The sequence below is a fragment of the Falco rusticolus genome, chromosome 6 (genome assembly GCF_015220075.1).
Source record: "Falco rusticolus isolate bFalRus1 chromosome 6, bFalRus1.pri, whole genome shotgun sequence".
In the NCBI taxonomy this organism is placed as follows: Eukaryota; Metazoa; Chordata; class Aves; order Falconiformes; family Falconidae; genus Falco; species Falco rusticolus.
Window position 1 is genome coordinate 20,325,518 of NC_051192.1, and position 11,532 is coordinate 20,337,049.

The 11,532-nt window shown below is 45.4% G+C and overlaps 1 long non-coding RNA gene across 1 annotated transcript; it reads left to right on the forward strand.

Moving 5' to 3' along the window:
• The first annotated feature begins 3,388 nt into the window (after nt 1–3,388).
• Nucleotides 3,389–10,530, forward strand: LOC119150588. The gene is made up of 4 exons (XR_005105141.1): nt 3,389–3,675; nt 4,102–4,903; nt 6,790–6,971; nt 10,247–10,530. It is a non-coding gene; the product is annotated as an uncharacterized LOC119150588 (long non-coding RNA).
• The last annotated feature ends 1,002 nt before the right edge of the window (nt 10,531–11,532 follow it).

The window sequence follows — 11,532 nt, forward strand, 5'->3', positions numbered from 1 at the left end:
TTGGGGGGGGGTGTATGTGACAGATGTATGCTTTTGCCTGAAACTTTGGTTCTTTTCAGCTCATGCATGTTTTCTTTTACAGCTGAATGCATGCTATGGTGGTAGAAGAGGCGGTTGTGCTGTAGGACTGCAGGGAAAGGAGAAGGTTGAGGCCCTGAGCGTGTGCATGGCTTGCAGAGCTTTGCCCCCGTGGTTTTGGTCCTCTGATACTAGCTCTGCGTATGATAAGTAAACAATTCAGTTAGCTGAGATTTTTATGCTTATATTGGAGTCGCCGAAGGATGGCAGGCAGCTGTCTTCAAAGGGAGAACGGTTTGGACTGAAGCAAAAACTTGCAAGAAGTCAATCAGTAGACCTGGGGTCACAGTTACCTCTTGTTTTTTAAGGGAGGTGGGGTACTTGGGTGTAGTTGCTGGGGAGGGAGCAGAAAAAGGACAAATGGCTCTTGGGAAACAGAGGCTGTGAACCAGGGAAGCTCCTGGATCTCTCCAGGCTGGTAGGTCAATATGCTGTGAACCACTGGGCTGCCTGTTTCCCTGTGGCATCATTTGTGGTCTCTGCAACTACTCTGGAAGGTGAAGAATTTTTGTGGGTTTTGGCATTTCAGCAAATGGAAGCTGTGGGGGGGTGTGCTGCCCTGCAGCTTGTGTAGTCCTGTATGGTAACAGTGAAGGGTGCTGAAGGTTTTGATGTGAGAAGATTGATACTCGGTCCCTATTTGTGCAAAAAGTTTGCAAGAGTCCCAGCTGAAACAGGGTGGGTCTATTTTAAAATAATTTTAGCTATGACTAGGCAGCCTGATTTGGTTCAAGCTCACTTTTCAGAGGGAAGGGGAGAAAATAACTGTCTGATCAAGTGTTAAAATTTCTTTTTATTTAATTTTCCTTCTTATATTTGAGTGCCGGTGAGAGGACATCAGTAATCTGACAGTTAAAACAGAATACCTAAAGACTCTGGAATATTTACAAGGATATAAAGCCATCTGTTGGATTTAAAGTACAGTAGAGATGCCATTCATGAAAACATGTTGCCTTTAAAGAGATTATACTGTGCAAACAGGCTGTTCAGGGCAGCTGCGATGGGTTTCTTTACTCCATGTTATCTGCGTGTAAAACATGGTATTTTGATTCAATGTGTAGGAACACCTGATGCATGGGAGTGGAGAAGACAGAGGCAAACTCTGCTTGGAGCCTGTCCATGACTCACTTTGAACTCTAGCCGGGCTTTCCAAGCCTCCCTTTCTGAAGTCATTTGAGATCAGATCTGTCCCATCTCCCCTTTCCAACCTGTTCACCAACTCTGACAGGGCTTTGCAAGGCACTTGCTGTTCCTACAAGTATCTAGAGAAGTAGCAGCCCGGCAGGGAGACCAGTTAACCCCTGCAGATGGGATGTCCACCAGCTCACCTCATTAAATACGGGGTTCCTCTGGTGGGTGGTGATGCAGCACCAAAATCCCAGTCTCTTGCGCAAATACACCTTGAGGAAGCTGAAACTCAGCAGTCTGAGGCTGTTGGCATTATTATTTTTTTAAACCCAAGTGTTTTTTGTTTAGTGCCATTGTAGGGCTGTCTTCCATGCTGTGTTTTCCCCCAAAGCAACAAAAGAAAACAAAGAGGAGGAACTGCTGTTGTGCATTAAATGTAACCCAGGGATGCTGGGCTGTGTTGGGTTGCTCGCAGTTTCTCCTGCTGTGTAAATGTCAAGAGAAGCCTGTGGCATTTGTCTTTCAGCGCCAGAGATTATGATCTTTTGATGTTCTGTTGCAAGAGTGTTGCTGATGGTTTTAGGAGGGTTTACTCTTAAAGCTCAGAATATGCTCCCCCAGTATCTTAAAGTGCTGGCAGAGAACATGGCCACTACACAGAGAAGAAAAAATAGTTTCTCATATAAATATTAGGGGGTTTGGACAAGTTTTGGTTGCTAATGTAGTGAGCCAAACTTTTGATTGAGGTAAAATAATGGGAAAAAAGACACAGTTACTCTCAAATCCCTATGGGGATTCATCAGGTTGGCTGGATAAATTCAGTGTTAGCTCCTGCTGCTTTTTAAGGAAAACGTACTTGGGTGTTTGTTTACGTAAAAGGAGTTGAAGCTCTTTCTTCTTTGTGCTACCGTTTACCTTTTAGCCAGTCCTATAAGCATCGTGGGTCAGGGCTGTGAGGTAAGGTGCTCCATGTTAATGCCGAAGGCTTTTGTGGCTGCGGGAGGGCTGTAGCTCTGCAAATGAGGGATGTCATAAGAGCAAAATGCCCATGGCCTCTTGAACTTACTGCGGTAAAATGCATGTTTTATCATTCTTAAAGACACTAGGTGTAGTTACTAACATCAGGCTTGTTACAGCTTGTGCAGTTAAGTTGTAACAGTTTACAGGGACTGTAACTGTATGTAGAGAATCTGTTTGGTTCACAGCTGTACCAGTGCCAACAGCAATATTCTCTTTGAACTACAGGATGAAAGATACAGGGCATGTTGCGTGTTGGTTCAGGGGGCTGATTGCTGCACCCCAATGCTGTAATCTTCAGTACTTAATCTAAGTAGCTAAAAGCTGATTCATCGCTTGCCAAAAGTAAAAAGCAAAAGTTAGTGGACTGGATCCTTTACGCTGATTTAAAAGGAGGCATAATTACAGCTGTAGAATGGTTTGGGTGGGAAGGGACCTTGAAGACCATCTAGTCCCACCCCCCCGCCATGGGCAGGGACCCCTCCCCCCAGCCTAGGCTGCCCCCAGCCCCGTCCAGCCTGGCCTTGAGCACTGCCAGGGATGGGGCACCCACAGCTGCTCTGGGCAGCCTGGGCCAGCGCCTCACCGCCCTCACAGGGAAGAATTTCTTCCTAATATCTAACCTAAATCTCCCCTCTTTCAGTTTAAAACCATTCCCCCTTATCCCTAGTCTTACAGCTTGCCAGAGGTTATCTCCCCAGCCACCTTCAGCTCCAGGAGTTTCTAGCACCTACTTAGGCAGTGCTTCATACACTCGGCATGCCTTTTTTGAAATTATTCAGATGGTCTGAGCTTGGTATTTGTGTCTAGGATATAAATCTTCACACAAGGAATGTGTGTGGGAGGAGGAGAGACTTCTGTGAAGAGGTGGATAGCCAGGTGTCCAGGGAACACGTGCAGGGAAGGTGCTGATGCAGGGTTTGCAGTGTACCAGCTGCACTGGGAACATACCAGTTACTAGTGGTACCATACAGGGTAATGGTTTCAGGGTTGAACAACGTAGCCTGTGATCACTGATGGAAGAAAAAACACTCATCCTTTTGGCAAGTGGTTAATTCAAAGGTACAAGAGATACAGGAACTTTGCTTCCTGGAGTCTCTTCCCTGATGTGAAAAAAAACTTGTTGTGATGCTCTAGCAAAGTGCGTGCAACATTTTCTACAGGATATTTTCTCATTTAGCCATTTCCTTTTGGCTTGTAATTCCTTGACGGTATGAAATAAAAACTTTCTTGTCAAAAGCCTTCTCGCAGGAATAAGGGTTGTTTCAGAGTTAGTTTTTTTTTTTTGAGAAGATAACTTCTTGCCTTTTCTGTACTGTGCTTCATCTTCTCAGCTGCTACTTTTTGTGATGTGCAGAGCATCTGAGCTACCGTGGCCACATCCTACATGGTCACAGAGTCTTGAAGTCTGTGTTCACCAGTGGATTAGATGTGGTGTAGGAACACATTTGAGTAAGTACTGTACTTGGTGCAGTAGACTGAGACCTACACTTGACCTGAAGCTTTTTTCCCCTCAAGATTTGTTGACGTTGCTGCTAGAGTGAAGGATTCTCTCCATCTCTTTAATCAGTTGTTTCAGGGAGAGAACAGCAACTTGGACTATAGCGGGGAAGTACAGGGCTTTCTCTGGTTTCTGCATTTCCATAGGTTTGGGAAGGAGAGGAGGGGAGAAAAAAAAAAAAGCAAGCTGGGGCTTCCTGGGAAAAAGGTTTTCTTACACAGATCCTTAAGGGACACTTGTGCAGCACTGAATACATGAAGTATCCTCATTGTGCTGCCAGCAGTTGGCAAGGCTGCCGTTTCACCATGGGGAAGGCTTTGGCAATGCTGAATTAAAATGCTCCTGTTCTCCTCCACCTCTCTTTTTTTCTTCCTCAGTTGTGCTGGTCCAGCTGTTTGTGATTCCACATGGTGCACTGGATTGAAGAAACCAGTAAGGAAAAGTAACCCAGCCAAAAAGGAAAAGCCCTGCAGCCTGAGTCAGCATCTCTGGTGTTGAACATCACAATGATGCTTTTAGTAATCAAGTCATAGGCAAGATTTGTAAGGTGAAAATCCATGTGGCTGAACAAGCTGTCATCTAAGGCTCTGTCACTGCAACTGGATTCTCATGTAGACTGGAAGGATGAGTTTTATTATTTTGGGGAGGGGTTTATTAGGCACTGGACTGAGATTTGGGAGACCGAAGTCCTGGTCCTGCCACTGCTGCAGACTGCTGGTGTCACCGTGAGTGAGTTTATCTGCACCAGTCCTGGCCAAAGCAGGGCATTTGCTGAGTGAGTCCAGGCAAAATTTCCCGTTCTCATGTGCCTCTTGTGTGTTTAGTTTGGGACAGGGACTGCTTGGCTCTTGCATGGCTTTGATCAAAGCTTTAGGCACTAACCTGGGACTGAGCTATCAAGCAAGTAGTGAAGCCCATGTGGAGCTAAAGAGAAAGAGGCCATACCTTGATCCTTGCCCACTACACTAAAAAGCCACGCACTAACCACCTGTGTGATTGCCAACAGGACTGAAAACAGCTGGTTTACAGAAATACCGTACTCTGTGGGTGTGATCCTTGTACCATGCGGAGCAGCAAACCAAAGGGGCGGCAGCACATCTCTATGGGAAGAGCTCGGTTGTGTCGCTGGGTGTCCTGAAAGGCCGGGAAGATCTTATCTCGCTCAGCTACCCAAGCACGGTGGGTTGAGAGGAAGGTGTGCACATTCAGCAAGTGGGCAGAGGGGGAACAGGGGTGAATCTAGAGTAGGAGTGGGAAGCAGATTAAGCCTGAGGCTCTGGGAGGTGCTGTTGCAGAAAGCTTTGAACAAGATGAGCATTTCTGGGTGCTACATGGAGAAGGAAAGGAAGAAGGCAGCAGTGTAAAGGAGAATGGAGGAAGTGACAAGAGCACTTCAGGAGCCGTCAGCTCCATGGCACCCCCTGTGAGGGGATGGGTGCTTCTGGTCTGCTGCTGGAGACTTCCAGCAGCAGAAGTAATTCCCAGCAACCCTGGTCCCTGCCCTGGCCCTTCTGGCAGTGCTACACATAAGTCCCAGCTTGGAGGAGCGCCCCACCACATGCTGTGCAAAAGATGCTCTGGAGTTTGCCAGGCTACTGGGTTTTAGTAATCTGCCCCTCCTAGAAGAAGGAAATGGTCTGTACGCGGCCATCACTTGGGCTTGCATTGTACCAGGTTAAAATTGTTGCCACTTTGGAAACATTTGAGGAGAGGAAAAAAAGGAATAGGATTAACTACTGAAGAATTGGGTCCCTTAAGGGCTGGCTGCATATATTGGTCTCCAAATTAGGAGCATCCTTAAACCTCTAACTCAGTTGCTGTTACAGGATGGCACCTCCTGTATGAGTGCAGAAGGAAGGGTGCTGTGCTATGAGGACCAAGCTGTCCTCCTTCCTGAGTTAAAATCAACCTTTCACTGTTTTCTCTTGCTTTCTTCACCTCCTTTGGATTTCTTACTAATAAGAATGTTGCCTCAACACCCAGCCTAGATCTGACTTTCCCTTCCCTGCCCTCAGGGCCTTGAGAGGCAGAGCAGCTTGTTGGAACATGTCCTACTCTCTTCCCTTTGGCTCTTTTAATTTGCATTTCTAATATTCCTCCTTTAGTGTGTTTCTGCACTTCAGACTGGCTTTTCTTGGTTGCAGTCTCTTGATCTGGATTAAAAAGAAAAAAATTTAAAAAAAAAACGCAACCAAAACCACAACACAATACCTTTAAATCTGGATACCATTAAAAATATAAAACATGCAAGCTTCTCAGTAGTTTGTAATCCTCCCTCTCTCCCTGCAGCGCTTTTTGGGGTGTCTTTTGTCATGCACAGAGACTCTGTGAGTAGGATACACACTGGTAAGGGCTAGTGAGCTACAAGGCTCAGCTGACCACCAAGAAAGGCACCCAAAGTATCTTTGTTGCCCAGACACATGCTCATCGGGTGGAAGGATTGGCCTCCGCTGCTTTGCTGGAATGGAACATCCATGCTGCTGAGGTGCCCTCATCCATCTGGGGTTGGGTTTTCTCCCCTTCAGGATTTTCTGCATTGAGGCTTTTCCTCTTGCAGCTTTGAGCTGCCACCTATCACATCTCGACAATCCTACCTTTGTCCTCAGATTTACCTTTTTTTATCTTGCAGGGCTCTGTCCTCTTTCTCAAAAGTTGGCAACCACCTCAGCTTTCAGAAGCAGGGTTATCCAGCTGGGCTGTGTCAAGGAGGCCTCGGATTGCAGCTGAACCTGGAGGATCGTGTGGTTTCAGGGCCAGCTTGCTGCAAGCTCCATCTAGCTTGTGTTCATGCCAGTTTAATGCACCAGATGGTTGCTTCTGTGCTGGAGGAGGTTGCTGGGTTATTAAATCACTCCTGCTTCTTTCTCAGTCTGGGGGGGTCTACCATCCTGGCATGATACTGGTCTAGAAGAGAACTTAACACTGAGTCAGGCTAGCAGATACAGTAAAAACCACTGGTGTTTCATGCATCATTCTTTCTGAGCAGAAAAAAAGCCCTTTCACCCAACTGCACGTGTAGATCAGGGCCCTGGAATCAACAGGATCTTTTCTTTTTACATCTGCAGCCAGCCAGGTGAAGTCTGCGTGTCCTCGCTGCAAGGCTGGAACCATGGAGCCCTTCCTGAGGGTCATTCCAGAAGTTCTGCTCTTCCCTTGCTTTGCTTTGATTTGGTGGCAGGCTCCTCAGCCTGGTAAAGTGATTGCTGATGATGTGGTGGAGGTCTAATATATATTGGCATGGAAGAGGGTAAGGAACAATGGTTTGCCTCACACAAGAATTAAGGTGCACCAGCTGAAATTATCAGGTGGCACTCAAAACAAAAGGAGATGTAATTGGCAGGGTGTGTGGTTTAGCTGGGGAGCTCATGGCGTTGGGACATCATAGATGCCAAACATGATATGGGTTCAAAAAACAACTAAACACGGGAAAGAAAAATCTGTCAAGGGTTATTTAACACAGAGACATCAGCTGTGACTCGAAGTCCCTGAGCAATACTGTATCAGGATGCCAGGGAAGCATAGCTGTTAGATTTTCCTCCGTGTACTGTGCCCTGGCTGTCTTCTGGTGGCCTTTGAGACAGCATGCAGGATTCAGATGGTCCTTCAGTTTGACTCAGTTTGTGAAGATACGGCACAACCTATAGCAGGTGCAGTGATACTGCTGATAATCGATAGCTTTGCTTCCTCTTTCTGAGGCTCTGCAGTCAAACGAGTTTTTTGTGTTTATTTTCCTACTGTAGCTTTCCCTCTTTTACAGAGAGACAGATGTTTTTGTGAATGGTACTTAACAGTTCTTTCAAACTCAATTTCAAAACATTTGGGAGCCAGGAGTTGTGAGCACTCAGCTTCTACAGTGAGCAAAGGATTTCCCCCCCTGCAGTTTCTGTTATACCATGATTTTGCAAGGTGTACACACTTTGTGACCTGAGGTTTTAAAAACTGGCCATTTGTTAGCATCTGAAAGCCTTGGAAATACCAACCGGCCCTGTTTTCTTTGCTTGCTCTCCTAATTTTGAAACACTGTGGAACAATTAGGGGGATGTAATTTAAAAAAAATCAGGCTCTGTCCCAACCCTGAACTGTCTTGGATCTTGTATATACAACAAATGCCGGGGATTTTTTTTTTTTTTTTTGCAGGCTTGACAACACACCATTCTTGCATTTGAAATGGCTGGACAGTAAAACTGAAGTGTGTTGTCCCTTTGTTATAAGTGCCTATCAGGGCACAGTGTTTTGTGTAGGATCTTACTTGTGCCCTGTAGCTGCGCCCACCTACTGCCCAGCTAGGCGTTAAGTGATGTGATTAATAGCTGTCACATGTGGTTGCCTCTGCCTCTGATCTCTAGGCTGGGGAGATCTGTGTGTGCAGTGGAGGGTTTTATTTTGCTAGCAGAGCTCTGAAAGTTTTTCGCTGTCAGGAAATTGTTTCTGATACTTTAACGTTGGTCTTTGTCCTGACTGAAAATTAAGACCTAAAAAAAAAAAACCAAATTAAAATTGTACACACATATTTTTGCATGATGATGTTGTTCTTTATTTAGTTAAGCTTGCCAGAGTATTTCCTTTAGGTACGTTTAACAAGAGCATCTTAATATTTCAGGATTCCTTTTTGGGCTGGTGAGCTAAAGGTTCCAGCTCACTGAGCTGTATGCTCAGAGGGGCCTGGGATACTTTATATGTCATATTTTCATGCTCTGGATTCCTGCCCAGACAAGTTCTCCCAAGAGCAGGACATGGCCATGAGAAACAGCTGAGTTGGCTTAATGCAAACATGTAATAATGATCATACAGGGCAGAGTGAAGGTACAAGCATCTCCATGCATGGTCTTCAGCAACAATCATCAGCAGGTATTTAAGGAGAGAATATAGGGAATAGGGTATTTCCCAGACTCCAGTCATAAGCAACTCAATGACTTCTTGAGGCAGAAGTTATATCTGGATTGTCATGTTTGATACTATGGAGCTATCCTCTGCAAATTGCCTCTTCAATCCGTGTTCCTTTTTGAGGACTTGGTGATCAAGCACTTGGTTCTCCTGTTGATTTTGGAAAGGCCATGAATGTATGGCACCCAAAGCTGCAGCTTCAACAGGCAAGCAGTGGCCTGAAGTCATGCAACTTAATGCTGACGTGACTTGGAACACTTTGGATTTAGTTCAAGAGCATGCTGATTTTTGATATAAGGGGAATGAAAAATAATATTTAATGATTTAGACAAAATCCCCTTTTCTGCCCCCAAGGACAGTTTTTTGTTGTTTTTTGTTTTGGTTTTTTTTTCCCTGAGATTGCTTTTTCTGTGGAGGGAAAATTCCCAACCTACTTGAGTTGGCAAGCTCTTGCTTTTAACTAAAGCATATGCTGATGTATGTTTGTATCTTACTCCAACAAAAAGCTGTGGGTAAATGCAGAGCTGAAAGCAGCATGCAGTTCCCTTCCTCAGTCCAACAGTCCTCATATTGCTGTGGGTGGGGGGGAGGAATGTCGATTACAATTCAGTTGGCAGGAATGACAGCAAAATTCTACTGATTAAAAAAAACCCATGTAATTCCAACTCTATCACCTGTCCTACAGGGCACTTCACTGTAAATGCAGAAAGATTCTGAAAAGTGGATCTACAGCACCTGTTGCCTGAGACATGTCAAATGAGAAGAAGCAATAAGCTGCCTTTATTTCTATAAGAGGACTATTAGACCTCAAGAGGGAATTTTTTAGCCTCTTCATGCTAGATTATAAAGATTATCTAATAATTCTGTATGCAAAATGGAATTCTTAAATGCTTTTGCCTCTCCCTAGTTCGTAACTTGATGCCTTATTACCCTCAAGCAAAGGCAAGAAATTCTTAGGGCGGCTTTTCTTGGACAGTGGGTGCTGCTGCTGGCTGCTCGGCTCGCTCTGAGCAGCTGAGAGGGGCTGCTGCGCCTGTTGGGAAGGTGTCTGCCTGCTCTTGGACGCACCAAGCGTGCTCCTAGCACTTGAGAAATGATTTTGCAGCTGTCATAACAGTGGAGATGGCCATTTTAGATTTCGTTTTAAAGGCATTTTAACTTCTCTGTCCTGAAATCTCCCTTCAAGGTCTTCTGCCAAAAGTCAGCTTTAATTTACAGTGAAAGTTTTGAGGTTAATTGAACAGAGCACTTCAGAGATGAGGGATTTGAGTCTGTAAGACCTTGCAGATTTCATAAAATGCACTGATATGTTTTGGTTTTTAGCAAGCTTTTCCCAGGTTAATTCATGGAGGTTACACTTTTCAAGGCCGGTGAAACCCAGTGGTTCCCTGGACTTTAATGAGCTACACCGAGCAGTTGTGCATCTACTCCCGGCTCCAGCCGGTCACAGATTTTACAGGGTTTGAGCCCCTGACAGGGACGCTTTACATCACTTTATCAGATGAAGCCTGAGTCCTTGTCATAAACCCGTTATTTATTCTCCAAAGTTTATTTAACGAATGTGCTCAGAAAATAGAGTTGGGAAAGTGCCTTTAACTTGATTACAGGGTTTTCCTCCTCTGCTTTGTTCCCTTGCAGAAAATGACCCTGATGAATGGCACGTCCTCACGGGCTGTAACTGCCCTCAGCCAGTTCCACCTGAGGCGGCTTCTTAGCCAGCTGCGGCACTGGGAAGAGTGGAGGAAGAAACGCTGAATGTCTGAATATTTCGGGTATTTCAATAAACTGTTTTCTGAGTGTTCAGTGTTTCAAGTTTCCATCTCTTGAGCAGATGGAGGTGATCTCCCACCCTTCTTGTCCCAGAGTGCCCCGCTTAGTCAGCGCTGTGATTTCTTCCTCTGTGGTGTTCCACAGCTGCTCCTGCCACGCCGCTGAGCCCAACCTCTTCCTACCACAAGAGTCAGGAGGTGGGCTTTTCTCCATGTGGCAATACTATATATTTCTGCTAATGACAAAGGTTTTTCACCAACTAGTGAAATAGTCCAGAGTGACCATGTCTACAGGGGGCCTGTGATACCATTCTTGTGCTAAGATGGCATCATCAGCTCTGCTGCTGTGCAGTAGTGGATGCCTTTGTCTCTCCTGTCCAGCTGTTTGTAAGGGACTGGGGTGACACAAAACCTTTCCTACTCAATAAATGTAGATTGTAATTATAAGGGAGCGTATCTATGACTCTATTAATCTGATAGCTGTGTGTTTACTGCGTAAAAAGACTGTATATGCTGATGCATCTATCAAGAAACTCTAATCCATCAGCACTCCGTGAAGAGTAAACCGCCATGCAGACCACAGTAGATCATGCCTTTTGGATCACATGGTCACTTCACATTTTCCTGGTTTCTGAGCTCCTTAGGAAGATGCGTCATTGCATTGACCGTGAACCTAAGTTACAAAAAAAAGATGTTTTTCCAAAACCTTCTCTTTTGCATTCTTTGGTTTCCAAGCCTTCTCCTCCCCAACACCAACAGCTCCATCCATACGCCAAGGTTGCTAGGGTGGCCTGCTTCTGCTTTACCCAAGCATCCCAACAACTGCAGTGGTTGCCTCAGAGAGGTATGTCAGGTGCTGCCAGCCTCAGGTGGACACTGCTTGGATCAGAAAGTCCTATCTATTGAAGTGTCCCCTTTCTCATGGGGCTTGAAACCTCACTGTGTTTTCAGGTATGCACTGAACAGCCCAGCTATTACCCTGGAAGGCCAGGTCCAGATGAACCTTGGTGGAGGAAGACAATTAAATTCTTTGTGCTAATGGCCATTGTTCTTTTTGATGTGTGGTAACTTGGTGGAACATTTTGTCTGATTTTTGAAGACAGTCTGGTTTTCACATCTCGCACGGTACATTCCTTAATCCTTACTGCATTACAA